The sequence below is a fragment of the Anas platyrhynchos genome, chromosome 1 (genome assembly GCF_047663525.1).
Source record: "Anas platyrhynchos isolate ZD024472 breed Pekin duck chromosome 1, IASCAAS_PekinDuck_T2T, whole genome shotgun sequence".
Lineage (NCBI taxonomy): Eukaryota > Metazoa > Chordata > Aves > Anseriformes > Anatidae > Anas > Anas platyrhynchos.
This window is the reverse complement of record NC_092587.1, coordinates 189541582-189560140: the sequence shown is the minus strand read 5'-3', so window position 1 is coordinate 189560140 and position 18559 is coordinate 189541582. Positions and strand designations below refer to the sequence as shown.

The window sequence follows — 18559 nt, the reverse complement described above, 5'->3', positions numbered from 1 at the left end:
GGGTCAGAATTGACAGCACAGTGGTTCCTCATGGCTTTATTGTCTATTAAAAGATGTAAATAACATCTTGGCCAGAAAATTGATTGCCTTGAATATTACTGAAATATCATTAGAATCTAAATCAGTATTCAACTGACTGAGAGTGCAGTGAAGTGTCAGGATAATTACATAAGATAGTGATCATTTACAGCCACCCTAGAAGATTCGTCCTACCACCTAGGATGAAAAATCAGAACTAGTGGTTATGGCACAACTTTGGAACGTGCAAAAGAGTGGATCAGTGCCCAAGGAGTGTACGTGGTGGCAGCTGCAAAAACGCCGTGTGAGGAAAGGTGATTAATAGGCACAGGGAGAGCCTTCAGTTTAGATCTGAATCAACTCTGCTCAAAAACTGTAGCCAAGTAGTCAGCTCTGTGGAGCACACAGGGCTGCATTTCCTTCTGAAACGTGCACATGGAGGCTTCCAAGGGTGCACGACTACATGTTATTGGAATTTGGTTCAACAGGCAGATTAAAGCAGAGAGGCAATGACAGATTTTGTTTCCTTGTGAGCCTCTTCAAGCAGAACTAGTGCAAAGATAGTCAAGCACTCTGTCCAAGAGTCTCATTCTTCTAGAAATCCATGAGAACTTTCCCATGTGCTTCAGTGGGTCAAAGCCCATTTATCATATACACTGAGAGGCCCTGAAGGAGAGGAGAGATGCTAATGTACCGTGGTCCAGAGCAAGCTCACACAGGCAAACAGTGCTAATGGAGAGTGGGAAAAGGAGTAGGTGAGGCTGAAGAACCCATAAGTCATCCTGCTAAATTCATTCTGTGTACTGCATTAGCAGTTCAACTCTTCTGAAAACAGTTGTACTGAAAAATGCTGCCACATAATTTCCTTGCAGCTCCTACAAGACTGTTCTGTTGTGTTTGTTTTTTTCTTGTTTTGTTTTGTTTTGTTTTGTCAGGCATCGTAAGAAGTGTTTGATCACTATTATACTACTGTTTATCTGAATATTTCCCAGAATTGTTTTATAGCACATGAAATAAAAGAGAACATAAAAAAATGCCACTCCTGCACCTTTCAACTTTTATCTTGGTTGTTCATCAGCAAGGTCAGCACATAACTGGAGCCTCTTCAAGCTCATATCAAGTCCTGTTCTCAAGACTCACTTCCATGGCTGTTAAGATGCTTAGAAGGTTGAATTCAGCCCCCCTCACCCCTCACCCCCACCCCCTTTTTTTTTTTCAGCCTTCCCAATCTGGTTCAGGGATCAGTTTTTGGAGCATCGCATCCCATGAAATAGGAATTGCCTAGACATTTCTGTTGAAGAAGTGTCTCCCTCCACCTGTTCCTAAAAGCACGTTATTTATACGTGAAGTGTGCCTATAGATAGACTTAGAAAATACCATGATCGTAAAATAGTATTATTGCAAGAGAAGGACCCTGCTGGTTATCTTAGCTATATACTATGTAACCTAAACAATCAATCACCTAAAATAAAAATTTGAATAACATGCTAGCATCAATTTCATGCATGGATGTCTTGTGATCCATTTGAATGGTGGCTTTGTGCATCTGAGTCCATGGAATGTAGAAGTCCCTCATGTTTTCTATGATGAAACTCAGTATTTCCTGAAAGATCATTGAGGATCATACAGAACATGATAATATGCTCATAGCAAATATGGTGCACAGCAAATATGAATACAGGACCCAAAGCCTTCTGTGTTCAGCTCCACTTGCATGTCCTGCAGCTGTTGTGACCCATGTCATCTTTGCAAGTACCATAAATGTTCTGGTTTGGATTGATGAAAACATTTATCCTTTTTACTTCTCTGAAATAAATTGTCTGAAAGAATAAAAGAGGAGAAAATTAAAGGGAAAACACAAACTTCCCATTTTCATTTCTTGTCTAGTGATTTATGTAGCCTTGTATCTAATATTTCTTCCATTGCTAGGAACTGGCTCTAACTGCTTTGCTATTTCCTGTGAGTAATGATCAAACCAATAGACATTTTAGTACAAGACAGAGATTTGTTATCTTTACTTGCTGTAAAGGTATGTGTTGGTCTGGATATATTTCCTGTGTATCAAAGTGTTCCAGGCAGAACTGAGTTTGAAGATATAAAAGTCTTTCATTATATTAACACCATCAGTCATCAATTAGGAAGGTATTTTTCCTGTTTAAAGAAAGGGATCTGCGTAAATGGTATAAGTTGTTGCAAGCTTATGGTCTTCATGGAGGGTCTTTTTCAGTGTGATGTAGTTTACGAAGTCTCTGAGGTTCTTCCATTATCACTGTCTATGTATATTTATGCCATAAGTAATGACTCGTTAAGCCCACAGAAAGCTTGGCAAAGATGCTTTCCTCACAGCCCAATATCACCATTTCACTCAACCAAGTCGTTCCTCTTAATTTATACACAGGTTGTTATTTCTTTGAGACAGAGGCTTTTTGTACTTGCCTTTATAAAGTTCCTAGCATGATGAGGTGATGGTCACACTGGAGGAAGGTGCTGTGACTAGAAAAACCGGCAGGAAAATTCATTGGTACCATTTTGCTGGGCTTTCATCTGGCTGATTTCCTAATGACTCACTTCATTAGGAAATGAGGCGCTATGAATACACGCGCACACACATGCAAACTCGTGGATTAATAGGGGATGGGTTGGCAGCAAGGTGTCTACCAAGGATGCTCGCTGGCTCTGGCTCAGAGTGGCTGAGCCTGATTTATTGTCACTAAGCCTGATTTATTGTCACTAAGCAGGGCGCCAGGAGAAGGTTGTGATGTACCAGGGCTGGGGACATGCAGAAGAGTGCAAGAACAGTATTATGCATCTCAAGGAGTGTTGTGTGAATGTATTTGTGGGTTGTGTGGTGTACATTCTGGTTTCAGTAGTATATTTCCACTGATATAAAACACTCTGGGTAGAACTGGACACTTAGAACAGTCTAAATGTGTTTTAAGAGAAAGCAGCAGCAGAATGAGCTAGGAAAGTGCTTCATTTCTTTCCCCCTCCCTCTCTGTACCACAGAACAGTGTTCTGGTGAGTGCACAACAACCTTTGCTCCCTTTAACACCAGACTAGCAGCAGGGGAACTCCAGGGCCATGCTCTTGGAGACCAACAGGGGCAGCTTGTGTTTAGCATCAGTTCTCTCAGCGGTGCTTCAAAGGCCTGGGCCCTCTGGGCAGAGACCAGGACTGTGGAGACATGAGCACACAGCTCCACAGCTGCAACTCAGTCAGGCTTTGAAATTTTAGGGCATGGGAATTGTCTTCATGTTAGGAAAGACTCTTACCAGATCACTTGGTTGAGCAGTGGTTGACCATTCTCTGTGGTAGCAGAGTCAGTGGCTGCCAGTGGGTAACCACTGTCTTCAGCCCTTCCTGGTGGACTTATATGGTGAGTGTCTTGAAACCCGCTGCTTTTGGAAGTGAGAGCCCCCAGTTAACACAGGGCATAGTCACCAGCCCAGCTGATGTGTCTATTCTGTGCTAGGAAATACGGTGTGCCTGTGGCAAGAAGTTTCTCCTTTTCTCTGCCACCTTACCCTGAAGGAGTTATTGCAAACTGCATCCTTCACTTTGTGATGTCTGACACAGCCATCACTCCCAGCTCAAATGGAAAAATAAAAATAAAAACCACCCCAAACCACAGAGATTTAAGGCATTTTCTTATGTACTTTCTAATGCCCTACCAGCGTATTGTGCATTTCTGCTTCCCGCCCTGCACGCTGTGCCCGCGTGTGTCCCTGTACTCACACCAGGGCAAAAAAGCATCACCAGTGATGTGGTCCAGAGAGCCTTGGGCACTGAAAGAGGAAGAATTAGTGCAACATATTCCCAGCTAGACAAATAAACGCTGAACGTGATGAACCTGTGGTGAAAGATGTTGACCTGTTACTTAGTGGCAGCGTGACTTACGTGCCAAATCCATCTGGTGATTAGCATCACCCGTCCTCTCAGGAAGGAAGGTGCCAGCATATTTTTCAAACGTGATTAATAATTTATTTGGCATCTGGAAGTCACAGCACAACAGTTCGCATGGAAAAGGGAGGATGTAAACTCTCTGCATCTCTCAGGCCCTACCAGGTTGTTACTCACAGCTAAGATACTATTTGTAAAATATTTGTGCATTTCATATTTTAGAGAGCAGCTCTGGACACTTGGGTTGATTTCAGGTTTCCTGAGAGGGAGGGGGCTGCACGTTCATGGGAGAAGGCTGTGTGTGTCTAGCAGTACTCTCATCTGGAAGATGTGCTCCCATCCCCAGCTGAACCAGCCAACAGATTTTTGCATGCAAAGGCAGGAATAAGGGGAGACTAATGTGAGCTTAGGCAGTGCCCTTTGAATGAAGGTTGCCATCCAAAGCCCATGGCAGGCAAGGGGAAGCTTTCCAAGCCCAGACCCTGGTCATGCACACAGGGCACGCTCTGCCTAACCTGGAGCTCAGGTCAGAGTCTATTACATGCAAGGAAGTTGCTTCAAGGTTTTACAGCTGTACTGGTGATGTATTACTGTCTTTCTGCAAGTATCACTCAGTGATGATCTCATTCAGGCTGTGACAGCTTCCCTGATTGTCTTCTAGGAATTCACCTGCTAAAATTACATAGTATTTGAACCTACATCTATTGACATGCCACTTATCTGCACTATGATACCCGCCGTATTTCTTCTCAGGGCTGTAATTCTATTTACCAACCACAGATTCTCAGGAGCTGCTAACAGCTTTCATTGTCTTATCAAGAGGTTTTTAATAGATAAGATTACTTAGCCAACTGGAAAGGAGAAGAAAACTGCTGAATGCTGTATCAATTCAAGGCACAATTTATTTATTTTAATTTTATTTTTAAGAGGTTGAAGTTGCAGTAGGTGAAAAGGGCAAACTGCTGTGCTTGTTCTTGGCTTTCACAGCCAAGATATTCAACGAGTGCCCAAGTTCAGATACCTAAATCCCTGGCTTGACCTACAGCAGTAACAGAAACATGTTGTGTGACAAACTGTACCTCGTGTTGGCTCTCCTAAGGACACGAATTACGGGTGCCTACACCCACATGTGGACCCCAGGCAGTACCACAGAAACAAAAGATCACAAAGATAGGGAAGGAAGCAGATAAAAAATGAGGGATGTGACAGAGCCAGGACTTACCAAGCAGGCTGGTTGCCATTCACTCCCCCACGCTGCCTCTCCTGTCTGATTTGATGGCCTGGATGAAATTGTCAGTGAGGAAAGCAGTGAGAGCAGGCACGGTGTGCTGTGATTAGAGAGGGCACTGCTGGAGAGAGGAGCATGAGAGCAGCCAAGCAGAAGTTTTCTACATGTTCCCTCTGCCTTTCCTCCTGAGAGGCACTTGCATTTTATTCCCAGCTCCTTCTCTTTCTGTTCTGCTGCTGCAGTTTGCACCTCTCCTCTGAAATGTAAAATGCAGCCACTGTCTGTGCGATGGAGGCAAAAGGAGCTGATGTTCCTTCTGCTCTTTGGTGGACAAAAACACCACAGCACTGATTCTGCCTCACAGGGAGGGGAGAACCTAGACTTCTACATCCACAACAAATCACAGATATTGAAATTTGTGGCATCAAGAAGTTTCTGCCAAATTCTAGCCAGCACGGAATCTAAATGCCCCATAAAATAATTACTGCTTGCTGACATTTGGCCACATTAGTAAGAGTCAGTTTTTGGTAGATAAGTCAAACCAGTGCTGGAGTGATTTAACCCTGAGCAGGCTGTTCCACGCTGCTTGAAGAAAAATCCAAAGTGTGGTGTTTTTTTTTCCCTAACAAATCATAGATGATGTGGGCTTCTCCATCCCTTGCTGTAACTGCTTAGAAGGATGAGTTAGAGCTGCTGCAGAAGCTCCCAGAGCCATTTTCCTTCAGCAGGCCTGAGGTGCTGGGCAAATGTTGTCTTCCCTGCTGCGGCAGGAGCAAGCAGGGCTTGGTAGCAGACCCAGGGCAGATTGGTGGCATCCTCTGTTACTTCTGTGGGGCAAATGGGGAATCCAGTCTGTGGCCAGAATTTGGTGTCCCTGATTCAAGGAGGTCCTACAGGCTGCCTTGGGTCATCTCATCTCCTTGGCACATTCTTGGAGTGCCGTGACCTGTTCTGGTCATCCCCTCCTTAGTAACAATACCTGGGCTGCAGATAGAGGCCTCCTGCACCCTTTCACTCCCCACTGCACAGGCTGGGCACAGATGTGATTTAATCTCTTGGAAACTCCTGCTGAATCTGAGGGGGAAAAGGAGCCAACCCTGGGGAACAGACAGCCTTCAAGGGTGGGCTAACATTGTAATGAGATGCACCCAGCACTCACCCGGCAGTGTCCAGGTAATATGGGGGGAAAGCAGGTGGAATTTGTTTAGCTTAACACTAAAATACACAAGAACGAAAAATCACAGCCTCCCCTGTTTTTTTAAGGATCCAAACTCCATCTCTCTCTCTCTCTCTCTTTTTTTTTTTTTTTTTTTTTTTTTTTTTTTTTTTTTTTTTTTTTTTTAGCAGCAGAAGGAAGACTTTGGAGAGAAGAGAAAGGTTTGTGCATTTAACCCCTTTACCCTGATGAAGAGAGGAGCTATATTCCAAAGCAGACCTTCAAACCTAAAAGCACAGTAGTGACTGGCCGCATATCTGCATATTAATCCTTATTAAATGATTTCCAGGATGAATGGCATAGTCAGAAGATATGAAGAGGGACAACACCCTGCAAAGCAGTAAGAAGCAAGCAAGTAGATGCAGCAGAAAGTGCAAGGAGAGTAAAGCCAGCTTTGAAGGAACAGAAACCTTACAAGCCAGGGTTACTTCAGCCTGCAGTAGGGGAAGAATAATGAACAGCGTATATTGCTCAGATGAATCATATCATAATGGATGCCCCAAATGTCCTGTGATGGACAGCTAGGCAGCATTTAGAGCCACTAACACTGACGCTTGAGCTGGAATACAAAACAGACATGAAGGAGGTTTGGGTCAGAGAGAGGCACAGGCAGCATCTGTCAGCCGGAGGGCAAAGCCCAGCTCCTGGGGATCAGCCACATCCTCCAACCTCTGAAACAGGGGAGAAAACCCAGGAGGAGGGAGCAGCCATCGCTCAGACAAGGGCGGTGATGTCAGGCAGTGCCGAGGCTGATGGATGTGTTTGGGAGTGCTCTTTATCACCTGTATCTTCCGTGTGGGTAGCTGCACAGTCACAGTGCATTAGGAGGGCTCATGAAGCTGGTTTTCTGCCCTGTGGTGTGCTCAAACCAAACAACATTTTTAATTTGCAGTTTGGGCAGAAGCCTGAGCATTTCACACCAATTCACTGTAGAAAGAGATAAGATTATTAATAGGTGCTCTGTATATGATATCTTTTTTGTAATACAACAGTGGCTCTTCAATTTACTGGCAGAGGTAGCAGGTTCGCTAACTGGCACCTGATAAATGCCATGTCTGCCTCCCTGGGACACCCGCCAGTAAATAAATCCAGTGCAAGCTATTGAAACTGCTAGGTGGTGAACAAATGGCATGCAGGGCTGGCTGGCTGGATCAGAGGAGCCACAGATTTTCAGAGCCTGCCCCTGCTGCATGCCCCTAGCATCCCCAGCAGGGCCAGTCGTGCTCCTCTCTTGAGTCTGTCCTCCCTGTGCCATGGGAAGTGTAGCTGTGCCACTGGAAAACAGGCAGAGCCTGCAAAAAACAGCAAAACATATGATAAAAGGGTATAGCAACTTGTTTCCTGCGCTGACAATAGGCATTATATGGAAGGAAAAAAAAAAAAAAAGCAAACAGAAAGAAAGAGGTTCTCATTACTCTCCTTGCTGGGTAGAAGCAAAACTAATTAAAAAAAGCAGCAGGAAAGCCAGGGGGAGAGGGGCACATCACAAAATCTTTATGTAAAAGCATGGCCCCTTTTTTTTTTTTTTAAACCAAATTTTATACATTCTCAAAATCTTCAAGTCCTGCCCATTGTAGGTGACAAGCTCAAAGGAGTTCCTAGATCCCATCTTCTCTTCTGGGACCCATGTTTCTGGAGGGGTGAAGCAAGAAAACTGAGACATTCCCAGCAGCACCACGATTGTTCTTCCCTTTCTGACTGCACTACAGCCCATTGGCAACTGTAGCTAGTGGGGAAGGCAATATAAAAAGGGAAAAGAGTATATCAGCAGCCTTTGGGTGTCACTCCAGTAGGAACTCATGAAAAAAAGAGGGAAGGAAAGATGAAAGAAAGGGAGAAAGAAAAAATGAAGGAAGGAGGAAAGGGAGGGATGGAGGGATGGAGGGATGGAGGGAGGGAGGGAGAGATGGAGGGAGGGAGGGAGGGAAGGAAGAAAGGAAGGAAGGAAGGAAGGAAGGAAAGGAAGGAAGGAAGGAAGGAAGGAAGGAAGGAAGGAAGGAAGGAAGGAAGGAAGGAAGGAAGGAAGGAAGGAAGGAAGGAAGGAAGGAAGGAAGGAAGGAAGGAAGGAAGGAAGGAAGGAAGGAAGGAAGGAAGGAAGGAAGGAAGGAAGGAAGGAAGGAAGGAAGGAGAGGAAGGAGAGGAAGAATAGAAAGAGAGTTAAAGGAATATGTTACTGTACTGAAGACATGGGAACAGTGTTATACAGGTTCATAGCTACACCAGTAAGCAGTATGATGATACGCAACCTATTGCCCTAACAGGCTCTATAATTAACAGCAAGATGTACCAGTTAAATGTAACTGCCAAGCACCAATTTCCCTCTTACAAACAGCCCAGGAAGTGGGTGACCAACGCCTCGTTGTGGTCCTTCAATATGTGTGAAGAAAGCAGAGCCCTTCAAGTGTATGCCTTATCTGATGCAGCCTGTCGTTGTCCAGGCATCGACTCTTGGTCATGTCCTCTGTATTAAAGATATGACACAAAGCCATAGGGGGAAATAAAATTAAAAACAAGCAAACAAAACCAGCCTGGAGATTCTGCTCTGAAAAGTAGCTCTACAAGACCGTGCACTCCTCTGTGCAGCAGATCTGCTCCTCATGCCAGTCGGATCCTCTCTCGAGCGATTAGCACAAGCTCTCACTTGCAGAAGAGCTGACACAGCTCAGCCGAAGTATTTACATAATGCAGGAGGAGAGGAGTTTATTCGTCCCGTTTCTCCTGCTGTGATTAGCACGGGGCGATGGCTGACCCCTCAGATGCTCTCCCCGAGCTGTCGAGGTCTGAGCCTGCACGTAGGGTCAGGATCACAAACCTGGGTGGTGGGAATGTGGACAGAGAGCGAACGCTGTGAGCATCTGCAGGAAACTGTCTCGTCCAGGTCCTGAGTCTTTATTTGTCTGACAGAGCAGGAGGGACTCATATCTTTAAAAGCCCTTTGCTTCAGTTACCTTTTATCTCTCTGGGTATATTTGTGGATTTCCATGCTCTTTCTGTGCACGCTTGAATTTATTCCTGTGTTTCCTCCCCTCTTTCCCTCCACTCCTCCCCACACCCTCCCCTCAACAAGCCGCCCCGAGGAGACACCCCTCTGGGGGAAGAGCCTTGTCTGTCTTTATCAGGATGTTCATACGTGTACACATCTCTGCCAGCCTCTGTGTGCTGCTGCATCCTGCATGTCCTATTCTATTAATTTTTGAAGCTTCGAGCTGGGTTTCCACATCCTCTTTTGGGATGCTAATACACAGCCTGAATTTCAAGGTTGTAAAGCTCTCTGTGGAGCTCACGGAGATCTGAAATAAAGCCCCCAGGAGCATGGGCTGGAAGCAGAGGTGTAACAGATGAGATTTTTAAATTTTTTTTTCACCTCAGACTCATTTCTAGGTTTGAATTGTTTAACTGTAGCTGCAAAATGCTGCAGTAGGGCCTCCGTGAGCCTCCCGGCTATAAAGAAACAGATGATGCCTGTTAGTGTTGCTATAGTGCCAGAGTGGCATTTTAGGATTTAAAGGGATATATGATAGCGCACATCCTGTCTGTCTGTCATCCTTGCTGTTCATCCTCCAGCAAGAGATGGGGGAAATGGGGCACTGGAGCCCATTGCCAGGGAAGTGGAGGCCTTGGGGACGTGCTGATCCCCCTTGGCTGGCCTCGGGGCAGCACCTTATCCCAACTAAAGATGAGCACCCCAGGCAGTTCAGAAGCCAGGCTGCTTTGGTGTAGTCAGGCAGCAAGGAAAGAAGGGAGACAAGACACAAGAAAGGTCATCTCTGAGTGTATAAACCCAAGAATGAAAGCCAGCACTTTTCGACACAGGGGATTTGCTTGTCCCGGAGACTGACAGTGTCTAATGAGGCAATCCAAAGGCTGGACAGGGGACTGAAGGTCTCCTCGAACCATTAATTACGAGTCACTGGGGTAGGTTCTTTCAGCTCCACCAGAAATGCTGCTGTCCTTTATTTCATATTGGAGTAAGGCTGAGCTTAATGCTCTTGTAGCTGCATTGCTTTATTTGGCTTTGTTGCTTTTGCATTGTCAAGACTTCATTTCTGTTCGGCAGCATGTACTCCTCACCTTGTTACACGCTGTACTAATCATGCTTTTATTATGTATTTTTAGATCCTTCCCACACTGTGCAGGGATCTGTGGGGCTTTTTTAGCCTGGAATATCAGTAACGCTTCCTGCCAAAGCTCCTGGAAGAGGTATCACATATACTTATTCCGACAGTCCCTTGAAAAAATTAAATTGTTGCAATGTGAGCGCAGTGTAGGGTTCAAGGTCCACTGCATATGGAAATGGAATTGATTACTCCCAATGAACAGCGGCTTGCAGCTCTTAAGAACATTATACGATAAATATGTTGGCACGTACTATGCATTTGGCATGCTAAGCAGTTTACTGAACTACTCCCTGAAGCATATTTTAATGAAATACTGACACTTTGGCATCTTATTGGATAACTGCATTCAGTGGCATTGGTCACAACTGACAGATGTTAAGGAAGGCATACAAAGCACTCTGGAAGGCGGCAACTCTGCCACGACTTTCTGCTCTGCGTTGCTACACTCTCCGTATTTATCACAGTCAGCAATGAGAAATCAATAACGAGCAAATGGCTTTCCTCCAGTTTGGCACTGAGAAACTTCTGCCACTAAGACCCCTCCAAAATTGCATGCAGAGCATTTTTTTCTAAAGAGCGTGGTCTCATCTGCTAAGGAGACACCTTTAGCATCCCATGGTGGATGAGGTGTGAGAAAGAGCAGCTTGCTGGTGGAGGATCTCTGCCTCTTGCCCGGCTGGTGTACCGGGCAGTGTGCTGATGGTGGGGTGAGCAGGGGAGCTGCAGGCACCACTCCTGGCTCCGGCAGTCCCTGAGACATGCACAACACCAGCACAGAGCCCGTGGCTGGCCCTACCTCTCCTCCACTTCTTGCCTATTTTTTCCTGTGCCTGAGGAGAGGATTTATTCATGAAAACAAGATAAAAAAAGACTTAATCATGGATGAGGCTGGCTTTTTTTTTGGCTGAAATGGTTCCACAGTGGAAGTAATCAAACTTTTCAGACAGGTCTTCATATCTTATATCCTCACCTGCTCCTAATCCTACCATTACTTGAGGTCTCTTGCTAGGATAATGTTTTTCTTACATTTACTGTGTCAAGACTATAAACAAATAAACTGATAACACTTCACCTCTCCCAGGATCACAACTCACTTTGAACTGGGGAAGGCTGGAGAAGGGCCCTGATTCTTTATATTGTTGGTGCCACCAAGCGTTGAAAGCCTGGAAGTGGCACTGCAAATGCTGGTTGGTGTTCCCATGCTTGTTCAATGAATTTTAGCACCCATATTGACAGGAAAAGCCAGAAGTTCAGAAGTATGCAGGAAATAGTAATGCTCAGGGATTCTGGTACATAAGCTATGCCTATTCTGACGACTTATTCTTAAATCCAGCTGGGCCTAACTCCATGAACACTTTATCACCTGCATTGCATGCACTGCTACAGATTCAGGTTGAAGGAAAATTGACAGCATCCCCTCAGTGATGCAGAGCAAGAGTCCTAGATCGTTTCTATTAGAAGTGTCAGCAGTGTATTTCACTCTTTTAAGGGCATTTGGTTTAGCGAGAAAGAGGAATGTGGGGTTTCAGATATGAAGTGTAATATTACAAATACTCTTTGCAAAAAAATGGTGTGATAACCTGCTCTTTATATTTTATAGAGACTTCTTTATATATATTAAAAATTATAGTCTAATTCATGCTATGGAAAAAAAAAAATCCATAAAATGGGAGAGAAAGATCATAGAATCATAGGATGGATTGGGTTGGAAGGGACCTTAAAGATCACCCAGTTCCAACCCCCTGCCATGGGCAGGGACACCTCCCACCACACCAGGTTGCCCAAAGCCCCATCCAGCCTGGCCTTGAGCACCTCCAGGGATGGGGCATCCACAGCTTCTCTGGGCAGCCTGTGCCAGGGCCTCACCACCCTCTCAGTAAAGAATTTCTTCTGAACATCTAATCCAAACCCACACCTTTTTAGTTTAAAACCATTACCCCTTGTCCTAGCACTACTCCCTGACAAAGAATCCCTCCCCAGCTTTCCTGGCGGCCTCTTTAGGTACCAGAAGGATGCTTTGAGTTTCCCCGGAGCCTTCTCTTCTCCAGGCTGAACAACCCCGGCTCCCTCAGCCTGTCTTCACAGGAGAGGTGCTCTCTGATCATCTTTGTGGCCCTCCTCTGGACTCATTCTAATACTTCCCTGTCCTCCTTGTGCTGGGGGCCCCAGAGCTGAACGCAGGGCTCCAGGTGGGGTCTCACAAGAGCAGAGGGGGAGAATCCCCTCCCTCACCCTGCTGGCCTCACTGCTTTTGATGCAGCCCAGGATATGGGTGGCTTTCTGGGCTGCAAGCACACATTGCCAGCTCATGTCAAACTTCTTTTCAACCAATATGACCAGGTCCTTCTTCTCAGGGTTGCTCTCAATCCATTCTCTGCCCACCCTGTATTTGTTCTTGTGATTGTCCTGGCCCAGGTGGAGGACCTTACACTTGGCCTTGTTGAACTTCATGAAGTTCTCACATGCTCTCCTCTCAGGCCTGCCAAGGTCCCTCTGGATGACAACCCTTCTCTCCAGTGTGTTGACCACACCACTCAGCTTGGTGTCATCAGCAAACTTGTTGAGGGTATGCCTGATCCCATTGTCCATGTCACCAACATAGGTATTAAACAGCGCTGGTCCCAACACTTACCCCTGAGGAATATCGCTTGTTACTGATCTCCACTTGGACATTGAACCATCAACCACAACTCTTTGAGTGCATCATCCAGCCAATTTCTTACCCACCAAGTGGTCCATCTGTCAAATCCTTGTCTCTCCAATTTAGAGATAAATATATCATGCAGGACAGTGTCAAATGCTTTGCACAAGTCCAGGCAGATCACATCATTTGCTCTTCCCCATCCATCAGTGCTAGATGGCCTAGAGCTATTTGGCAAATTGCTACTGAATAAGGTTGGACCATACCAACAATGGTGCAAAATAGACCAATATTAAAGGATATCATTCCCACCTAATATCTCCTCATCCCCTTTTGCTTAGTTCTTTCATATTGCTTCTCCATTTCTCAGAGATGGAGCCATCCACTGTGTTCACCTCTCCAGACAGAAGCTCCCTCTTCTCCATCTGAACTTTCTGCTGTTCTTCCAGGTCTTCTGGATATAGATTGTCCATTTGCCACTAACTCTGCTAATAGCGACCCACCCTCTGCTCCATCTAAGTCTTCTTCCTAAACACAGACCTTTTTTTCAAGAATCCATAATTTTCTTAGTGACCCTCACAATCATCCCAGAAGGTTTCTTCTCCATTGCTCAGAAGTCCTGTTCTTGGATTGTCCTTTCTTGAATTTCCCTGTTTCAGCTGTGATGCTAAACCAGCTCCTTCCACAGACTCCATGATGTGGCCTTTCTGTGACAGAACTGAGCACCTCCACTAGGACACTGTCCTTCTGCTGTGGTACTATGCTGTTTTCCAGAGCTTATCCTGATGGGCTGAGAAACAGAGAAAACTTATCTTTTGGGTGTTTCAAGGCTCCTGGTCCCAGCCATTAAGATCACCAGTCTCTTTAAGAATGATTTTAGAGGCAACTTTACCCCCTACTAATTACCTTTATATATAGCTTCAGCCAAGAGGAGCAACAGGGTGCCACCAGGCACACCATCCACAACTTTGTGTCATTAACATTTATTTATAGGAGCCTGATAAAAGTAATGGGTCAGTGCATATACATACATCACAGAGTATCATGCTGAGTCACTAAACAGAAGGAAGTTCATTCCTCCTTGAGCAATCAGGTAATAACTTCTTGCCTAAAAGCACGAGAAGACATGCTGCTGACAAAGTAGCACAAGCATCTCTAAGCTCAGAGCTCCCCACTCCCCAGCTCCCAAATCCAACTCTTCCCTAGCTTCTTTCTCCATGGTTCCACATGGTCCCTGCTCTTCCAGTGGCTGGGCAACAGCATTTACCTATTGCCCTGTGACTGCCCAGACCACACCTCCACTCACCTCTGGTCAAAAGATTTGCGCTGCTCATACGATACAGATCTCCAGAGATTGCTGCAGAGGTGAAAACCACGACATGGCTTCTGGGTCATCGTAGCTGACTTAACCTTGGATTGTCAGGGCGACTAAAAGTCTCCCCACTCAGTTGCACTTTGCACTCACAGTTTGGCTATAGGTTCCTGGGAACAAACAATGCTGGAGGAAAGCATCATTTTGTCATGTGTCCACTTTGCTCTTTGAAAGTTTGTTACGTAGTGGTGACAGAAGTTGGAGCTGCTCTTTTACTGTGTTTTACAGCACACTTTCCCTGTTTCGTTTATGCTGCCTGTGACACGAGCCTGTCTCAGCAGTAGCTCGCTGCACTGCCAGCTGGCAGTCTTACAGCACGCATGAGCTTAGATTTGCAAGCACAAACCCTGGGCAAATGGTTAGCCATGGGTTACAAGGAACGGTTTTGACTAAAATGTCTTACATGCAGCTTGTTAATTCATGGACACTGGCATAAGCCTTCGGCTGCTCTAAGTCCTTTCCCAGCCCTGCTGCCCAGAAGGACGCCGGCAGCAGTACAAAGCAGCAATAAATCAATCAGCCAGCCAGTCTATAAGTGTATTGTATAACGGGGTAAATAAACAAGTACTGGAAACAATAAAACACTGTAGCTATTTTCACCTTGTCAGGCTGAGCCATTCCAGACAATCAATAGGGGGTATAGGAAAGGTCAGTGCCTACCTGAATAAATCCCATCAAAAAACGGAGGCTAAACAGCAGTAGCTCCCTCTGAGAAGAGGAAAGTACATGTTTTAATGGAATAAACCTGAGATTACAAAGTGACAGTGAACAAATACCAAAGCATAACCACTACAGGCTACAGAAATGTATAAAAGTAAGATATTCAAAGCATTGATCTTTTTTCTTGGCTTCTTACAGGTACAGGGATCTCTATTCCTTTTTGACACATGGAAGAGGAGTTTTGGAGGAAACATTTGCTGAGCTAACCTGATAAATGCGGCTGTAGAGTAATAGTTTTCCATTTATTTTGCTACTCTGGAGAGATTTTTAGTCAAAGAAAAAAATATATCCAAACACATTTAGAGCCCTAACGATATTTCACAGATTAGCACATTGTGAGGTAGGTCAAGTGGTGGTTGTAAGCCATTTCAGGAGAGATTTTCGGAAGTCACTCAAGTCACCTTCACTGACGTGAATACCCCAGGAACCACGTACTACTGAAGTCAGCCTCTTGCCTAGTCTTCAATAAAATTTTGTCTGAACACTTATCTCCTGCCCCAGAGATGGTTATACTGGTCCCCCAGCATCACACCTCGATGGATAACAGTAAAAAAAATAATAATAATAATGAAGCTGCCACTGTGTCTGCTGAAAAGGTACAAGGTTCAGCTGTTGCCCATTAATTGCTGATCTTAGCCCACTGTCTGGTATGGTTTTCATCTGCTGCTCCATGTCAATGCAGAGCATGGACGGCTTATTCCCCTGCTGCATGTTGTGGTACAACCACAGCCCAGCAGATCACAGCTGTACAGAAAGCTCTGGGTCTCCACAACTCCGCATGGGCCACACAAGGGCCTGCAACGTGGCAGCAGATGCTGCTGTGTGATCATTTACATCTTCCAAACATCCTCCAGCAGAATCCGTGGTTCTGTTTGAGTATCTGGCAGTAGTCAACAGCTCTATATCCATCTGTGCTGCTAAAAGCTAAAGTGATCGTACAATAGACTCCGAGGTTTGTTGATACAGACAAGCATTCTCATTTCTTTACATCCATAATTGTGCAAATGCCAGATCTGCTGTCAGGTCTGCCCATTCAGCGTGACGAGCCAACAGTAGGTTGGCATCACTGAGTACTTGGAATAAAACAGCCACCAGTGCTTCATCTCTCTCCATCAGCAACAAGCAATTCCTGTGACAAGGTGAGCCTTGGTGAGTATCTGAGGGAGAAGGGGAATGATGCTATCTGAGATAGGCTGCCAACATGCTTCAGTACTTTCTTAGTTACCTCATTAAGCATGTAGATTTTAGCGAGCAGCTCATGGTAGCAACAGCCAAAGCCTTTAATGAATCAATACTGTGAAAATGGGAGTTAGTGAGGGTAAATCTGGCCAAACATCTGGCCTTTATTTAGGTACCTAAATGGGATTTCCCCCCTATTCCCTTTATAGCAGCATTACATAAGTAAACAAGTAATTAACAGAAAATTACTGGAGTACACCTGCAGTACACCTGAAGATAACTTGCAGTGAGTGGCAAATAACCTTCACAGGGACAAATTAAATTAATTAAGGCAATTGGATATCACAGGCATAAAGCAAGGGTGAGATGGATTGGACAGGTTGCTTGCCATGAAGAGGTTCTTACCCTGCTGTGCTGGGACAGTGCAATGGGACAAGGCACAGACTGAAGAGGTGTTTTCAGCAATGCCTCACAAAGTGCTGGTGATGTTTGAAGAAGGTCTCTACATAAGACTTCTGAAGCTTTCATATGAGGAAAGCTTTGGTCTTTAGAAGGCCCTAGTCCTTGCTGAGTAGCTGATAAGTAGTTTGCAGTTGTTTATCAGCCAACACTATCTTGTTCTTGGTAATATAAAGGAGGGAGGCAGCACTATCTGTCACTCTGCAGGGTAATGCAGAACAACTCTCCGAGCTTTTGGGCTAACAGAATATTCCACCTGCCCAATTTGAAACTTTTGAGTGAAAATCACTGAAGGGGATGCACCATTATCTAACCAATAACAGGTTTTTGGAGAGGTGAGAGGCCTGGTAGGTCTTGGATGCAAAACCTACCATCATGTATGCATGTGGGGACTGTTAGTGTTAGGTCAGAGGTTGGACTTGATGATCTTGAGGTCTCTTCCAACCTAGAAATTCTGTGATTCATGGGCCCCAGAGGAAGGTCACCATGAGCTAGAAGGTTGCCACAGCAGGGCTCAGTTTTGTCCCCCACCTAGGCATGGCAGAAGCACTGACATCTGGTGGGAGCAATTTACTGGGGGTTAGGGAGAATCTCTGTTAAAGAGAGACATTTGTGTCATATAGAAAGTGCAACATCGGGCTACAGTCAGATCTGTTATTCGTACATGAGCACTACAACAAACGGGTAAGCAGATCTTTAACATTAAAAATGGAGAAATATTGACTGTGCTGTAAATCCCAAAAACAAAAGGAAAAGGTACACAGGTATTATAACATAAACATAGCCCATGTGCCCTCATAGTGACCTGCTCTTTGAAAAGGGATTGATTTTTGCCCTCTGAAAAAGAGATCATCACACAGAGACTAAACCTCCCTGTCCTAAGGGAAGAAAAAGGCATATTGGTCAATGGTAAGTGCAGTGATAGAATTATATAAATTATAACAGAGGGGGGAAAAGAGTTTCGTTGTTCTCCTGATCTATTCTAAATACGACAAAATGATTAAACAAAGGCTTCTGGTACATGAAGGAGTTAAGAGCTTATTTTTCTTTGTTAAGAATGAGGGATTACGGATGAGAGGCAGCCAGGGGAGCATGCCCCAGTAAGACAATAACCTTTGCTAAAATACTTGGGAGGGAAGAACTGCAGTTTGAACTTTGCCCATTGAAAATAACATTAAAGGTTATTGCTTATTATAGCTGCATGGTAAGAAAAGAGAAAATCTTCTGTTGATATTCATAGAGCTAAACATTTCAAGAATAGGTTGCAAAGTGAGACTAGAGATTTGTGTATGTTTTATGTAAGTGAGAAAGGGCTACGTGGCTACACACCAATCATAGCCTTTGGGCCTCTATATTTACAAGGAAGTTGCATCCACAACATATAAGATTAAGCCTTAAATTTGTCACATGAATTTATTTTATTCTGAATAATTTGCAAAACTTTAGGTAGTGTCATAAAGCAAGATTGCCATGGAGAATTAGGAGAGAAAATACTAACAACTAAATAAACTTCAGGGAAAGCTATAAAAACTGCATAGCACAGCCCACACGAGGTCTTTCAGAAAAAAACTGCCCTAAGTCTCTCTGTCTGAGCTCTTGTACTGCTTGAGAGTTGCCTTTGTGCACAAAGGGATGCACTGCTGCAATACATGTGTGTGCTGTGTATGTCTCTCCAGAGGAGATGCCAGGGACCAGATGCAGGCATGTT

General features: G+C 44.8%; 1 long non-coding RNA gene across 1 annotated transcript; it reads right to left on the bottom strand.

The window, feature by feature from the left end:
* Positions 1-16061: 16061 nt before the first annotated feature.
* LOC110351802 (uncharacterized) lies at positions 16062-16573 on the bottom strand. The gene is made up of 2 exons (XR_011806748.1): positions 16439-16573; positions 16062-16342 (listed from the first exon to the last, which is right to left on the bottom strand). It is a non-coding gene; the product is annotated as an uncharacterized lncRNA (long non-coding RNA).
* Positions 16574-18559: the final 1986 nt, after the last annotated feature.